The sequence below is a fragment of the Lathyrus oleraceus genome, chromosome 3 (assembly GCF_024323335.1).
Source record: "Lathyrus oleraceus cultivar Zhongwan6 chromosome 3, CAAS_Psat_ZW6_1.0, whole genome shotgun sequence".
Taxonomy (NCBI): Eukaryota; Viridiplantae; Streptophyta; class Magnoliopsida; order Fabales; family Fabaceae; genus Lathyrus; species Lathyrus oleraceus.
In genome coordinates this window covers 235,803,697-235,815,500 of record NC_066581.1, presented here as the reverse complement: position 1 = coordinate 235,815,500, position 11,804 = coordinate 235,803,697, and the positions used below count along the sequence as shown (strand labels likewise).

At 35.5% G+C, this 11,804-nt stretch overlaps 1 non-coding gene across 1 annotated transcript; it reads left to right on the top strand.

Annotated features, from left to right (window-relative positions):
* The first annotated feature begins 346 nt into the window (after nt 1–346).
* On the top strand, nt 347–453 carry LOC127133453 (small nucleolar RNA R71). Its single transcript, XR_007807425.1, has one exon. It is a non-coding gene; the product is annotated as a small nucleolar RNA R71 (small nucleolar RNA).
* Nucleotides 454–11,804: the final 11,351 nt, after the last annotated feature.

Here is an 11,804-nt window from a genome sequence, read left to right as displayed (position 1 = left end):
TGCAGATTGGTGTCCTTTGGTTCCACATATCTCACAATCCGACGAAACTGCAGTTGTAGTATTCGGGTTTGTACACATATGCTCGACCTTGAGGGCCAACGCGTCCATTTTAGCTTGCATCATGTCTATAGAGCTTAACTCATGCACTCCTCCTTGGTCTTCCTTCTTCTCAACTGTCGCTCGTTCAACTCCCCATGATTGATGGTTTTGAGCCATATCTTCGATGAGGGCACTAGCTTCAGAGTAAGGTTTGTTCATTAGTGCGCCACCTGCGGCAGCGTCGATGGTCATCTTAGTGTTATAGTGGAATCTATTATAGAAGGTCTGAATGATTAACCAATTTTTTAAACCATGATGTGGGCATGCTCTCAACAGCTCGTTATATCTCTCCCAAGCTTCGAACAACGATTCTCCTTGATTCTGGGTAAATCTGGTTATTTGGTTTCGAAGAACGACGGTCTTACTTGGGGGAAAATATCTAGCAAGGAATACTTTTCTAAGGTTTTCCCAAGTTGTTATAGAATGGGTGGAAGGGAATCTAACCATGATAGGGCTTTATCTCTGAGGGAGAAAGGGAATAATCTTAAACGGATCGCCTCAGGAGAAGCTCCATTGGTTTTAAAAGTGTCTGCTAATTGGAGAAAGATTTTTCAATGTTGGTTTGGGTTCTCAGTAGCAAGACCTGTGAATTGTCTCTGTTGCACTAGTTGCAACAGGGAGGGTTTAAGTTTGAAATTATTAGCTGGGATGGTTGGGTTTAATATACTAGAACTAGGTTCTTCGTTGGATGGTTGGGCTAAATCCCTTAAGAGGTCTTTGATTTTGATCTTCGGCCATAACTTTCCTAATTCTATGAAAAAATAAACGTGTGTGAGCGTAACGTTCAGGTTCCGCTAGAGGATCCACTAAGCTTCCGGTGCTACGAGTCCTTCGCATTGACCGGCAGGTAACAACCTAAGTCTAAACGATGTAACAACATGGTACAAAATTTGACAAAATTGGTCCCCGACAATGGCGCCAAAAACTTGATGGCAACACTCCGATGTGAAGCGATTACCATTTTTACACAATACTGATATATGCCTAGTTGTAACTAAGTTTGGATGCCTAAACAAGTGAAATCAAGGCTCTATTTATAGGCAAGAAAAACAAGGAGATTACAAGGATGCCCCTAAGTTTGAAATTGGGAGGGAAACATTTTTGTTCTTGTGGCACCCGCCACAACATCATGGCGCCCGTCATAGGAGTAAAATGCATTTCCCAAGTGGAGATCGTGGGAGGCGTGGCAGTTGAGGAGAGGTTGATATTGGGACACGTCATGGTTGGAGCCATGGCGTCAGCCACAAGTATAAAATGCTGATTTTTTGGCTTTTTAGCTCATTTTCGCTCCTTTTCTCGATCGGGGCTCCGATTAGACTGAAAACCTGAAAACAAAGAAAAACATAGTAATAACATAACAAAATAACAATAAAACAACTAAAATGCATGTGAAATCGGAGTCGAAAATACGGTGAATTTCAGTGTCATCACAAAAGAGTTCAGTTAGTCAATTTTTAAACATTTTTTAACTTTTATTTTGCTTACCGAAGACTTTGCAAAAGAGTTTCGGTACTCATTTTTTACTTTTATTTTGTGTATCGGAAGAATTTGCAAAAGAGTTCTCGTAGTCAGTTTTTTAAAATATTTTTTTACTTTTATTTTGTGTACCGGAAAATTTTGCAAAAAAGTTACGACAATTATTGTTTTTTACATTTTTTAACTTTTATTTTGTGTTCCGGAAGATTTTGCAAGAGAGTTCCGGTAGTCATTTTTAAAATATTTTTTTACTTTTATTTTGTGTACGACAAGACTTTGCAAAAGAGTTTCGATAGTCAATTTTTAACATTAAATTCTTGTATACCGGAAGACTTTGGAAAAGAGTTATGATAGTCAGTTTTTTAACATTTTAAACTTTTATTTTGTCTACCAAAAGACTTTGTAAAAGAGTTCGGGTAGTCAGTTATTTTACATTTTTTATTATATTTTTTAACTTTTAATAAATTATTTATATGAGGGTATTTTGGTCCAAAAAAATATAATGTAGAGGTAGGGGAATAAATGATGGGGTATGGGGTAAAATTTTCCTGGTATTCGGGGGTGCCAAAAGCAATATCTCAAGCCCAAACTCGTGTCAAGGCCCAAAGGAAGCAATAAAAGTTAAAAATAGTCTGGTAATCGATTAGCCCAAAAGGATATTCGATTACAACTTACTTCCTCCTCAAATTTTCAAGCTAGGTCATATCAAATATATTCCAAAAAAAAATTTAATCAACTTTTAATTAAAGATTACGACAAATCTCAAAATTACTTAAGATCTAAAGATTTCTCAATCTTTTCTTTAGGGGAGCAAATCACCATTAATTTATGGATTCTCTCACGAAAATAAGCCCATAAGAGGCATTGTATAAAGGTACGTTCTCATTCTTTTTTTTTTGCATATATTTTCATTCTCTTTTCTTTGTGTTCTTATGTGAGTTTCTACTTTGTGCATTTACTACCATCATCATGGAACCCAAGAGAGTGAAAACCTCAACTCCAACCTACCTCTCTAGTTACTTCTCATCCCAAGAATAAGAAGTAAGATTTTTCCAATAGTTTGCAAATAAGGGTATTATCGCATCTCGAAAAATACGATTTCTCGTGATGGTCGCAGAAAAATAGTCTGAACAGAGTCGTCACCGAACTTTATTTATCTCAATGAAGGAATGAGAAAATATCGATAAAACCTTTAAAAATAGAATAATGATCGTCGCAACCATATTCGGGTTCATGAGTCGATTACGCAAGGGGAATGTATTAGCACCCTTCACATTTGTTGTACTCAACAGGAACCTTTTAGTCTAATTTGTGATTTAAATGTTAGTTAATGTTACTTTTTTTCCTCGAGTGAATAAAAGATTGAAAATAGAGATGAACGGAAACCTCATAAGGGGGGAAAAGAGGTTTTTTATTAGTGTGCTCGTCAAGATCTCGCAACCTCATGCCTACGTATATTTATAGTGCAATTAGGAAATTAGAGCATTCGTAGTTCTGGGAAACTACAACTTGTTGATGTCTTTTAATGAACAACTATTTAGATCGTGTTCTAAAGGCTAAACATTGGTTTGTCTACTCTCGGCGGAGGCTTAAGCACTAGTTTGTTATGCGCGTTAGAAGAGATTAAACATTGTTCTTTCTGAAAAGAGTTTTGATCACACGGGGTGACAACTTGTATAAATATGTTGGATGATTTATTTGATTGATTTCGATCGCACGGGGTGAGAAAAAGATAGACTTGATATGTCAAGATGTTTTGTTGGATGACGATTACTCGGATAGTCGAGTAAGGTAACTCGTATCCAAATAGTCAAAGAGAGGAATCGAAGGCTCTAAACCATATCCCTTTTCATCCTTAATTACAAAAGGGTTTGATAATAGTCAGGGGTATTTTAAATGGATGACAAATAATCGAATAGTCAAGTAAGGAAACTCGTATCCATGTATTCTGGAAAGGGAATAGAAGGCTCTATACCATTTTCTTTTTCATCTAAGTTATTATGAAAATAGATTTGTGTATAGTTGATATTTTAGATCAACGACATATACTTGAATGGCTGAGTAAGGGAACTCATATCCAAGCATTTGAGGAGAGGAATCGAAGGCTCTAGACCATCTCCCTTTTTGTTTAGTTTATTATAAAAATGGTTTGAGTTAATTTGGTTAGAAGTTTTTTAAGAGAAATGACAATTGTTTGACTAACCGAGTAAGAGAACTCATATTCAAACAACCTAGGAGAGGAGTTGAAGACTCAAAACCATCCCCCTTTTCATTTCTAGATGAAATGGTATTTAATCGTAATATGGTATTTTGAATTAATTTGAATAAAAATACTCGATGTTGGATCGATGTTTTAAATTTGTGTTTGTGGATAGATTATATTACATTTAGTGAATCAATCATCTAATTGATTAATTAAAATCGAATAGGTCTCATTGTAAGAAAGCCCAAGAGTAAGCTATATGAGGTTGATGGCGATGCTTAAAAGCGATCGACTTACAAAGGTATTTGAGAATGAGATCGATGTTGAATCGAGAATTATTTGACTTTTAATGGTTTTAACATGGTTTTGAATCGATGATGAAATGGTTTTGGTTTTGGTTTGGAAGTGATTGAAATGGTTGTGAAATAAGGTGATCAATTTCTAATTAGCGAATTAATTAATTGAAATTCGATTAAATCACTTATTTAATATAATAAAAAATCATTATCAAAATCATTGGATTTAAATCAATTATTTAAGAAAATTAAAATTAATTATTAAAATTAGCTATTTTAAATGAATCTCAATTATTAATTAATTTAGTTATAAATGATTGAAATAAGCAAATCACAATGTGCTCAAAAACCGATTTGTACGAAATGACAACATGATTAATGTCATACGCAAGATCATAAGGCGGTGAAAATGTTTTATCGATGTATTGCAACTTGGCGGCATATCGACATGAAATTGTTGAAACCGTAAATAAAAAACAATATGATTTATCGCAATGAAAATCAAACAGCTCAACATAAATTTTGTTTACTATATTTACTAATCATAAGGGGTGTCAAGATTAATGGGCTTAAAAATCAAATTAAAGTTGGGCCAAATCCCAAACCAACATTAACCTTAAGGAAATAATATAATAAATAAAATACAAATATCAAAATGATAACCAATTGTTGTAAAGTGGAGGGCATCCCAAACAAGCTTATTCCCAAGAATTTTCAAATTTTGTCAACCACCAATAACATGGACACACATGGCACTTGAGTAAATGACATTTCACCCGAAAGAATTAAAAGAAGCAACAAAATAGGATACTCTTTTTCTCACCTCAGTTCGTTTATTCTCCTTTTTTAGCTCTCTCATTCAAATTCTTAAATCAACAAACAAACTAAAATAACCATGATTTAAACAAATTCACACCAAAATCAGTTGGAACAATATAAACTTGGTACAATAAAAACACAAGAACAAAGCAATCACCAAGTTGTTTACCAACCGGAGATTTAAAAGATGGGTCAGTGTTATGAATGCATGAGAGAAAAAATGAGAAAGAGTCATGACTTAGGGTTCTAGCAATGGATTCAAGCTCTACTGTAGCTCCGACGAGAGTATCGCGACCAGAGAGTTTGTTGGGGAGGACCACTCAGTGAGTGACGTCTTGAGGACATTGTAGTCTTTTTGTAGGGTTACAAGGAGTGAGTCAGTGACTCGGAATTTGAGAAGAGAACCATTGATGGAGAAATAAAGTGAAGTTGTAGTCAGTGGTTGCTTAAAGCCTTAAACGGTGCGTTGAGAATGATTTTGGTGACACAGTTGGAAGAGTTTTGGTGGATGCGTAGATCGCGGTGGTTTTGTGTGTTAGAATTATGAATCGCGGAAGTGTGGTGTTGTTGTTCCCGGCGATTTGAATCACATTGTATGGATGATTATCGACAAGGAAAGAGTCGTGTCGACGCGGTGGTTTTGAGATTACCAGTGATTTGGCCGATGAAGAATATGGGTTTTCGGTGGAGGTAGTGGTTCATGGGAGATTTGGGTGTTGTTGTTGGCAGAGGACGGTGAGGAGAATGGAAAGTATGAGGCGTGTTAGGTGGTTTGGAGGCGGAAAATGGATATTAGGGAATGAAGAAAAGTGTTGAGGTGTGGCCGGTTATTTGTGAGTTTTTGGTTCGTGGAGGAGGATGGACCGTTTGAAGTCGAGTTGGAGGTGAGGAAGAGAAATCGTGAGGTTATGGAGGTTTGGTACAGTGAAGTTAGTGGTCGTTTTAAAAGGAAATCACCAGTTTTTTGCAGAACCAAAATTGGGAAAATAAGAGAGAGTGCCTCTCCCCTCAGGCCGCGTTTGGATAAGTGTATTGTCCAAAAAAAAGATGTTTCTTCTTTTTTCATCTAAAACATGCGCTCGCACCTGTCCTCTTAGTGGTCCCAATTTTGAAAGGAATGAAAAACACTACACCTTCTAGATATTGGCCACATGTCCTAAATGGTTTTTTAAATGGTCCCCATTTTCGAATTTGAAAGAGAACTGTTGGGCTTTTTTAGTTTGTTTATTTTTATTTTTTCTTCTCATTATTTTGGATATGTAAGAAAAAGTAATTAATAATTAAATTGAAAATAAGGTAAACAATTTAAAATAATCCTAAAATAACTATTCATTTAATTCTATTTAAATCCTTTGATTATTTTGATCAAGGAATAAAAATAAGACGACGAAAAATGAATAAAAGTCGGGCGCAAATATGCTCGAAAATTTTGATTAAATGCACTAAAATGATCAATGCAAAATAAACCTCTCAAAAAATTACAGCGTTTGATTTAATTTTGAAATAAATTTTGACCGGTTAATAGGCTCAGACGAATCAAAATGTAACTGAAAAAGTCGTCAAAAAATAAAACGAGCACACCAAATTAAACTACGTGAATCATAGGTTAATAATACTGACGTTTACAAGCTTGATTTTGAAACTTTTTACCCGCTGATTTTATACGTATTTGTGAAATGCTTTTGGAACTTATATAGAATTATTTATTAATAATAAAAGACTTTTTTTCTTTATTATGTTTGTTTAATAAAGTCCCTAGAATAGCTAGTCCGTTTAATGTATCAAGTGTGACTTGATCGTGAGATCCCATTAAACATAAGGACACTTTTCTTAAAGTATCCGTAGTCGAGCTTTGTTGTGAAGCGGGATAACATTAAAGCATTAATATTATTATGTATATAGACTAATGATCATATCTCATGGATCATGGATAAGGAGTTATCAAGTCTTAAACATAGGTATGAATATTAAGAGTAATATTTATAATGGATTGACCCGCTATGAGAATACTATATAGAATGTTATGCAAAGTGTCATAAGTTACTCTCATGGTGATAATGGTGTATACCACCCTTCGACCTGAAAGCACTATGGACCCTAGATGTAGAGTCGAGTGCCTTATTGCTGATCAAACATTGTCCGTAACTGGATGACCCTAAAGACAGTTGATGGGTACTCCACGAAGCATGTTGAGGGACATGAGTGACCTAGATGGAATTTGCCCATCCTGCGTAACGGGATAAATGTCTACGGGCCTAATATTTAACTGGACAAGGATGACACGGTCTATGCCTTGTGTTCAATATAGACATAAGGGCAAAAGGGTAATTGTACACATAAGTATTATCACTAAAGGATTTGTCAGATCACATGACATTTTCGTGTCTTGGGTAGCAGCGATGTGTTGCTAGATACCACTCACTATTTATCATGTTAAATATATGATTTAATATAATTACCAATATCGCGAGAACCTACAAGGTCACACACAAAAGAACAGATTGATGAGAGATAGAGTAAATAAGGAACACCGTAAGGTACGGTGAACTTAAGTGAATTGTAGAACATCGTAAGGTACGGTGAACTTAAGTAGAATATGAAATATAGTAAGGTACCACACGCTTAAGTGACTTTGGTATATCATAAGATATGGGCCACATACATTTAAGTGGGTTTTTTAGCTTGCAACCCACACAAGTGGTTCTATAAATAGAACCCTTGTGTAGAAGCATTAGATTAGATGGAATTTCGTTTCTCTATTTATCTCACTCAAAGCCTTCATTCGTAGTAGCTAGCACTGAGATTGAAGGAATCCGCTCGTGTGGACTGAGTAGAGGCGTTGTCACCATTCAACGTTTGTGATCACTCCTTAGATCTGCATCAAAGGTTTCAATTGCCACAAGAGGTAACGATTCTATCACTGGTCATGCCCATTCGTAAGGATCACTAAAGGAGAAAAATTTTAAATTCCGCTGCGTTTTGGATCGCTATTCTCCTTTAGTGGTATCAGAGCCACTTACGAAACCATGCATCTGATAGATGTTTATTTTCTGTATTTTCTGTATTAATATGATTAAAAGACAAAATGAATTAAATAATAAACGAGTAATGAAATTTGGCATCATGTGTATACGATTTAGATTATTGATGCTGACTATGCTTCGGAATCTGAGATTAGTATGGTGAAGCAGCGATACATCGATCGTCCATAGGTTACACAATTGAGATTGATCAAGTTATATATATGATATAATTAATTCTCATGCAAAATACAGTTATATGATATATTGTTTCTGTTTCGTTCATTCAAACACTTAATGGTTGTTTTCCTTTGAGCGATCAATGGTCATTTGCTTTGGAATCCGACAAAAGTATGGTGAAGGAATGAGGTGTTGATCAATCATACTGAATTAATAATCAAGGTGTGTTTGACAGTATGAAATTGGTGCATTATGGTTCATGAAGGTACAAGGGTGTTGTTGTCAAAGAGTTATGCGATTAGGGTTATGATTGCGCAAGAGTTATGCTTTCAAGTATCAAGTATTGATGCGAAAATCGACGTTGATTTCAAATGAATTGTTCATTAAATTTTGCATCCGGGAACCACCGTCTGCTGACCGAACAATGGAACCCCCGGCTAACTTTGTGTAGTGTGATCAATCGCTGAAATTTAATTTGGTTTATTTAATTAACAGAATTTAAAATAATAATAATAATAATAATGTATTTATTATATTGTCTTGTGGTGATCGGTTATGGCCTTAGTTTTCCTTTATTTTGTTCTGGGATTTTAAAATACGACCTGCGTGTCGTGCCTCTCTTTTAATCTCTTAATGTAACTTCTTTTCTCATCTCACTCCATCGTAGGTAAAACGAGTTTCTTTTATGTAATGTCATGTTATGAAGAGAGAGAAGAATACAATATCAAAGGAGGACAACCTTGAAGATCTTGCTTGGAGAAGCTTAGATCGTTATTAGGTTAGCTAAGGTTCTCTCATTGGTTTGGGAGAACAATTGCGCTAGGGGCCATAACTGTTCCATTTTGTATGTATGTTGATGCATGTGAATGTATGTTGATGCATATGAGAGACGATTTATATGATAAATAAGTCGGTGAGATCAGAATAATTGCAAATTCCCTCAAATTAAATATTAAGTTTATGCTTTCCAAGTTTTAGCACTCATAAAGACTAGTATCGAATAATGTAGGTTTCGCCTATGCGAGGTGCATGTTCTATATTAGTAAGGCGCGATGGGATAATTGTATATCCAATTGCTAAAACAACGGGTCAAAATTAACTAAACAAATTATAATAAGATTATATACGGTTAGAAGCAAGAGTTGGAAATGATCCATGTGATGGATTGGAATAAGGAGTTATTCACCAAACTAAAATATTCGAGAGTTGTATTAGATACAATTGGAAGGAGTTCCTACCTAAATAACCTAGTTTTGTGTAATTTGCCTACGCGAACTTAAAACAAAGTGAAATGTGGATCTCGACCCACTAGAAAATCTTCCAACGGGATTTTTCGAATCAAATGGTGAGGGTCATTTGTTTTGAGTAAAATAGTGGGAGCATATTTAATTAAAGGCCTAATTACATATGTTATTTTAGTGATACTTATATTTTCATTATTTTCATGTAGATTATCAGGACAACAAACACCTCTAACAACATTTTACGATCAATCCTTGATAAGGAAAAATTGTCTGGGACAAATTTTCTGGATTGGCACCGAAATCTGAGGATTGTCCTCAAACATGATAGAAAGTTGTATATCTTGGAGAAACCTGTTCCTGAAGAGGAACCTCCTAGTTCTACACCTAAGGCAGAAAGAGATGCTTATAAGAAGCATGTTGATGATGCCAATGAAACTACTTACCTCATGGTAGCTACCATGAACTCAGAGTTGCAAAAGCAACATGAGAACATGGTAGCATTCAATATGATCGAACACCTGAAGATGATCTATGAAGAGCAGGAAAGGCATGAAAGGTTTGAAGTTTCAAAAGCCCATTTTCAAGGCAAGTTAGCTGAGGGAGCCCCTGTAGGTCCCCATGTGCTCAAGATGATTGGGTATGTGGAGAACCTTGAGAGATTGGGTTTTCCCCTCGGAAAGGAACTTGCGAGTGATTTGATCTTGAAATCGTTGCTAGATAGCTTCAGTCAATTTGTCCTTAATTTCAATATGAATGATATGGACAAATATCTTCCTAAAATTCTAGCCATGTTAAGAATTGTTGAGCAGAATCTGAAGTCAAAAGGAAAGTCCATTCTGATGATCAGAAATGGAAAAAGATAGAACAAAAGACCCACCAAGCAGGGTGGTAAAGGGAAAGGCAAGGAAGTTGCCAAACCCACCGCTCCTGCTTTGAAGCCTAGTGGAGGAATAGCAAAGGAAGGCACCTACTTCCATTGCGGCAAGACTGGACACTAGAAGAGAAACTCCCAAAAGCATCTAGAAGATAAGAAGAATGAAGTGAAGACTTTAATTTCAGGTATTTTTGTCATTGAAATTAATTTATCTACTTCTGCATCATGGGTATTGGATACTAGATGAGGTTCTCACATTTGTACCAATGTGCATGAGCTAAAAAGGAGTAGAGATTTGGCAAAAGGGGAAGTTGACCTACGAGTTGGCAATGGAGCAAAGGTTGCTGCTTTAGCCGTAGACACTTATGTATTGACTTTACCTAGTGGTTTAATAATTCGGTTTGATAACTGTTATTATGTACTTGCAATTAGCAGGAATATTATTTCCGTTTCTTGCTTAGACAAGTTTGGTTTTTCATTTGTAATAAAGAACAATTGTTGCTCCATTTATTTGAATGATATATTCTATGCTATTGCACAAATGAACAATGGACTATATGTCCTTGATCTTGAAATGCCTATTTATAACATTAATACTAAAAGGATGAAACCTAATGAGTTAAGTCCAACTTACCTTTGGTATTGTCGATTAGGCTACATAAATGAGAAACACATTTCCAAACTCCATAAAGATGGACTCTTGGACTCTTTTGATTATGAATCATATGAGACATGCAGATCTTGTTTAATTGGAAAGATGACAAAGTCTCCATTCATAGAAAAAGGTGAAAGAGCTAATGATCTTTTGGCCTTCATACATACCGATGTATGTGGACCATTAAACATACCATCCAAAGGAGGTTTTCAGTACTTCATCATATTTACTGATGATTTCAGTAGATATGTGTAAGACCCCAATTTTGACCCTAAGATCCCTCATGCAATTCCATCATAAGCATTAGCACTGGGATCATGTCTTGGCATTCTCCTTACCCCTCTTTCATTGGGTTTGTTTTGGGAGAGATAACCAAGCACTTTGTGATTATATCATACTTGTATATTATCATTTTACTAACTAAAATACCAAAAATATGTCTTTGCATTTGCCTAACTCTTTTGTAGGTATGGCATGATCTCATTGATTCATCAAGTTCACATCTAGGGTTTGAGACCCTCATGAACAAAGAGCACAACCAAGAATTGATTCAAGAATGGTTATGAACATCATATATGAGTCCCAATGATCTCTACATGTTATATGGATCAAGTTTTCTTCAAGAGTTTGAGGGTGATTTGCATTGGAAACCCTAGTTTGACTAGGTATCTTGAGTAACTTCTCCAACAAGCTATCCCACCAATTGATCAAATTTCTCAAAGGGGACTTCAAAATTCATCATATTATGCATATATCATCTACCATGAACCAATAAAGTCAAGAGAATTGTAAATTAGCAAGTTGGTTGATGGTGGTTGGCCAGATGAATTCATCTGATCAAAACTGGGTCTCCCTAGACCCTATCTCCTACAATTTTCACCATATGAAAGTGATTCCAAGATAAAACTTACTATAAATGACATTACAAAAAACTTTCA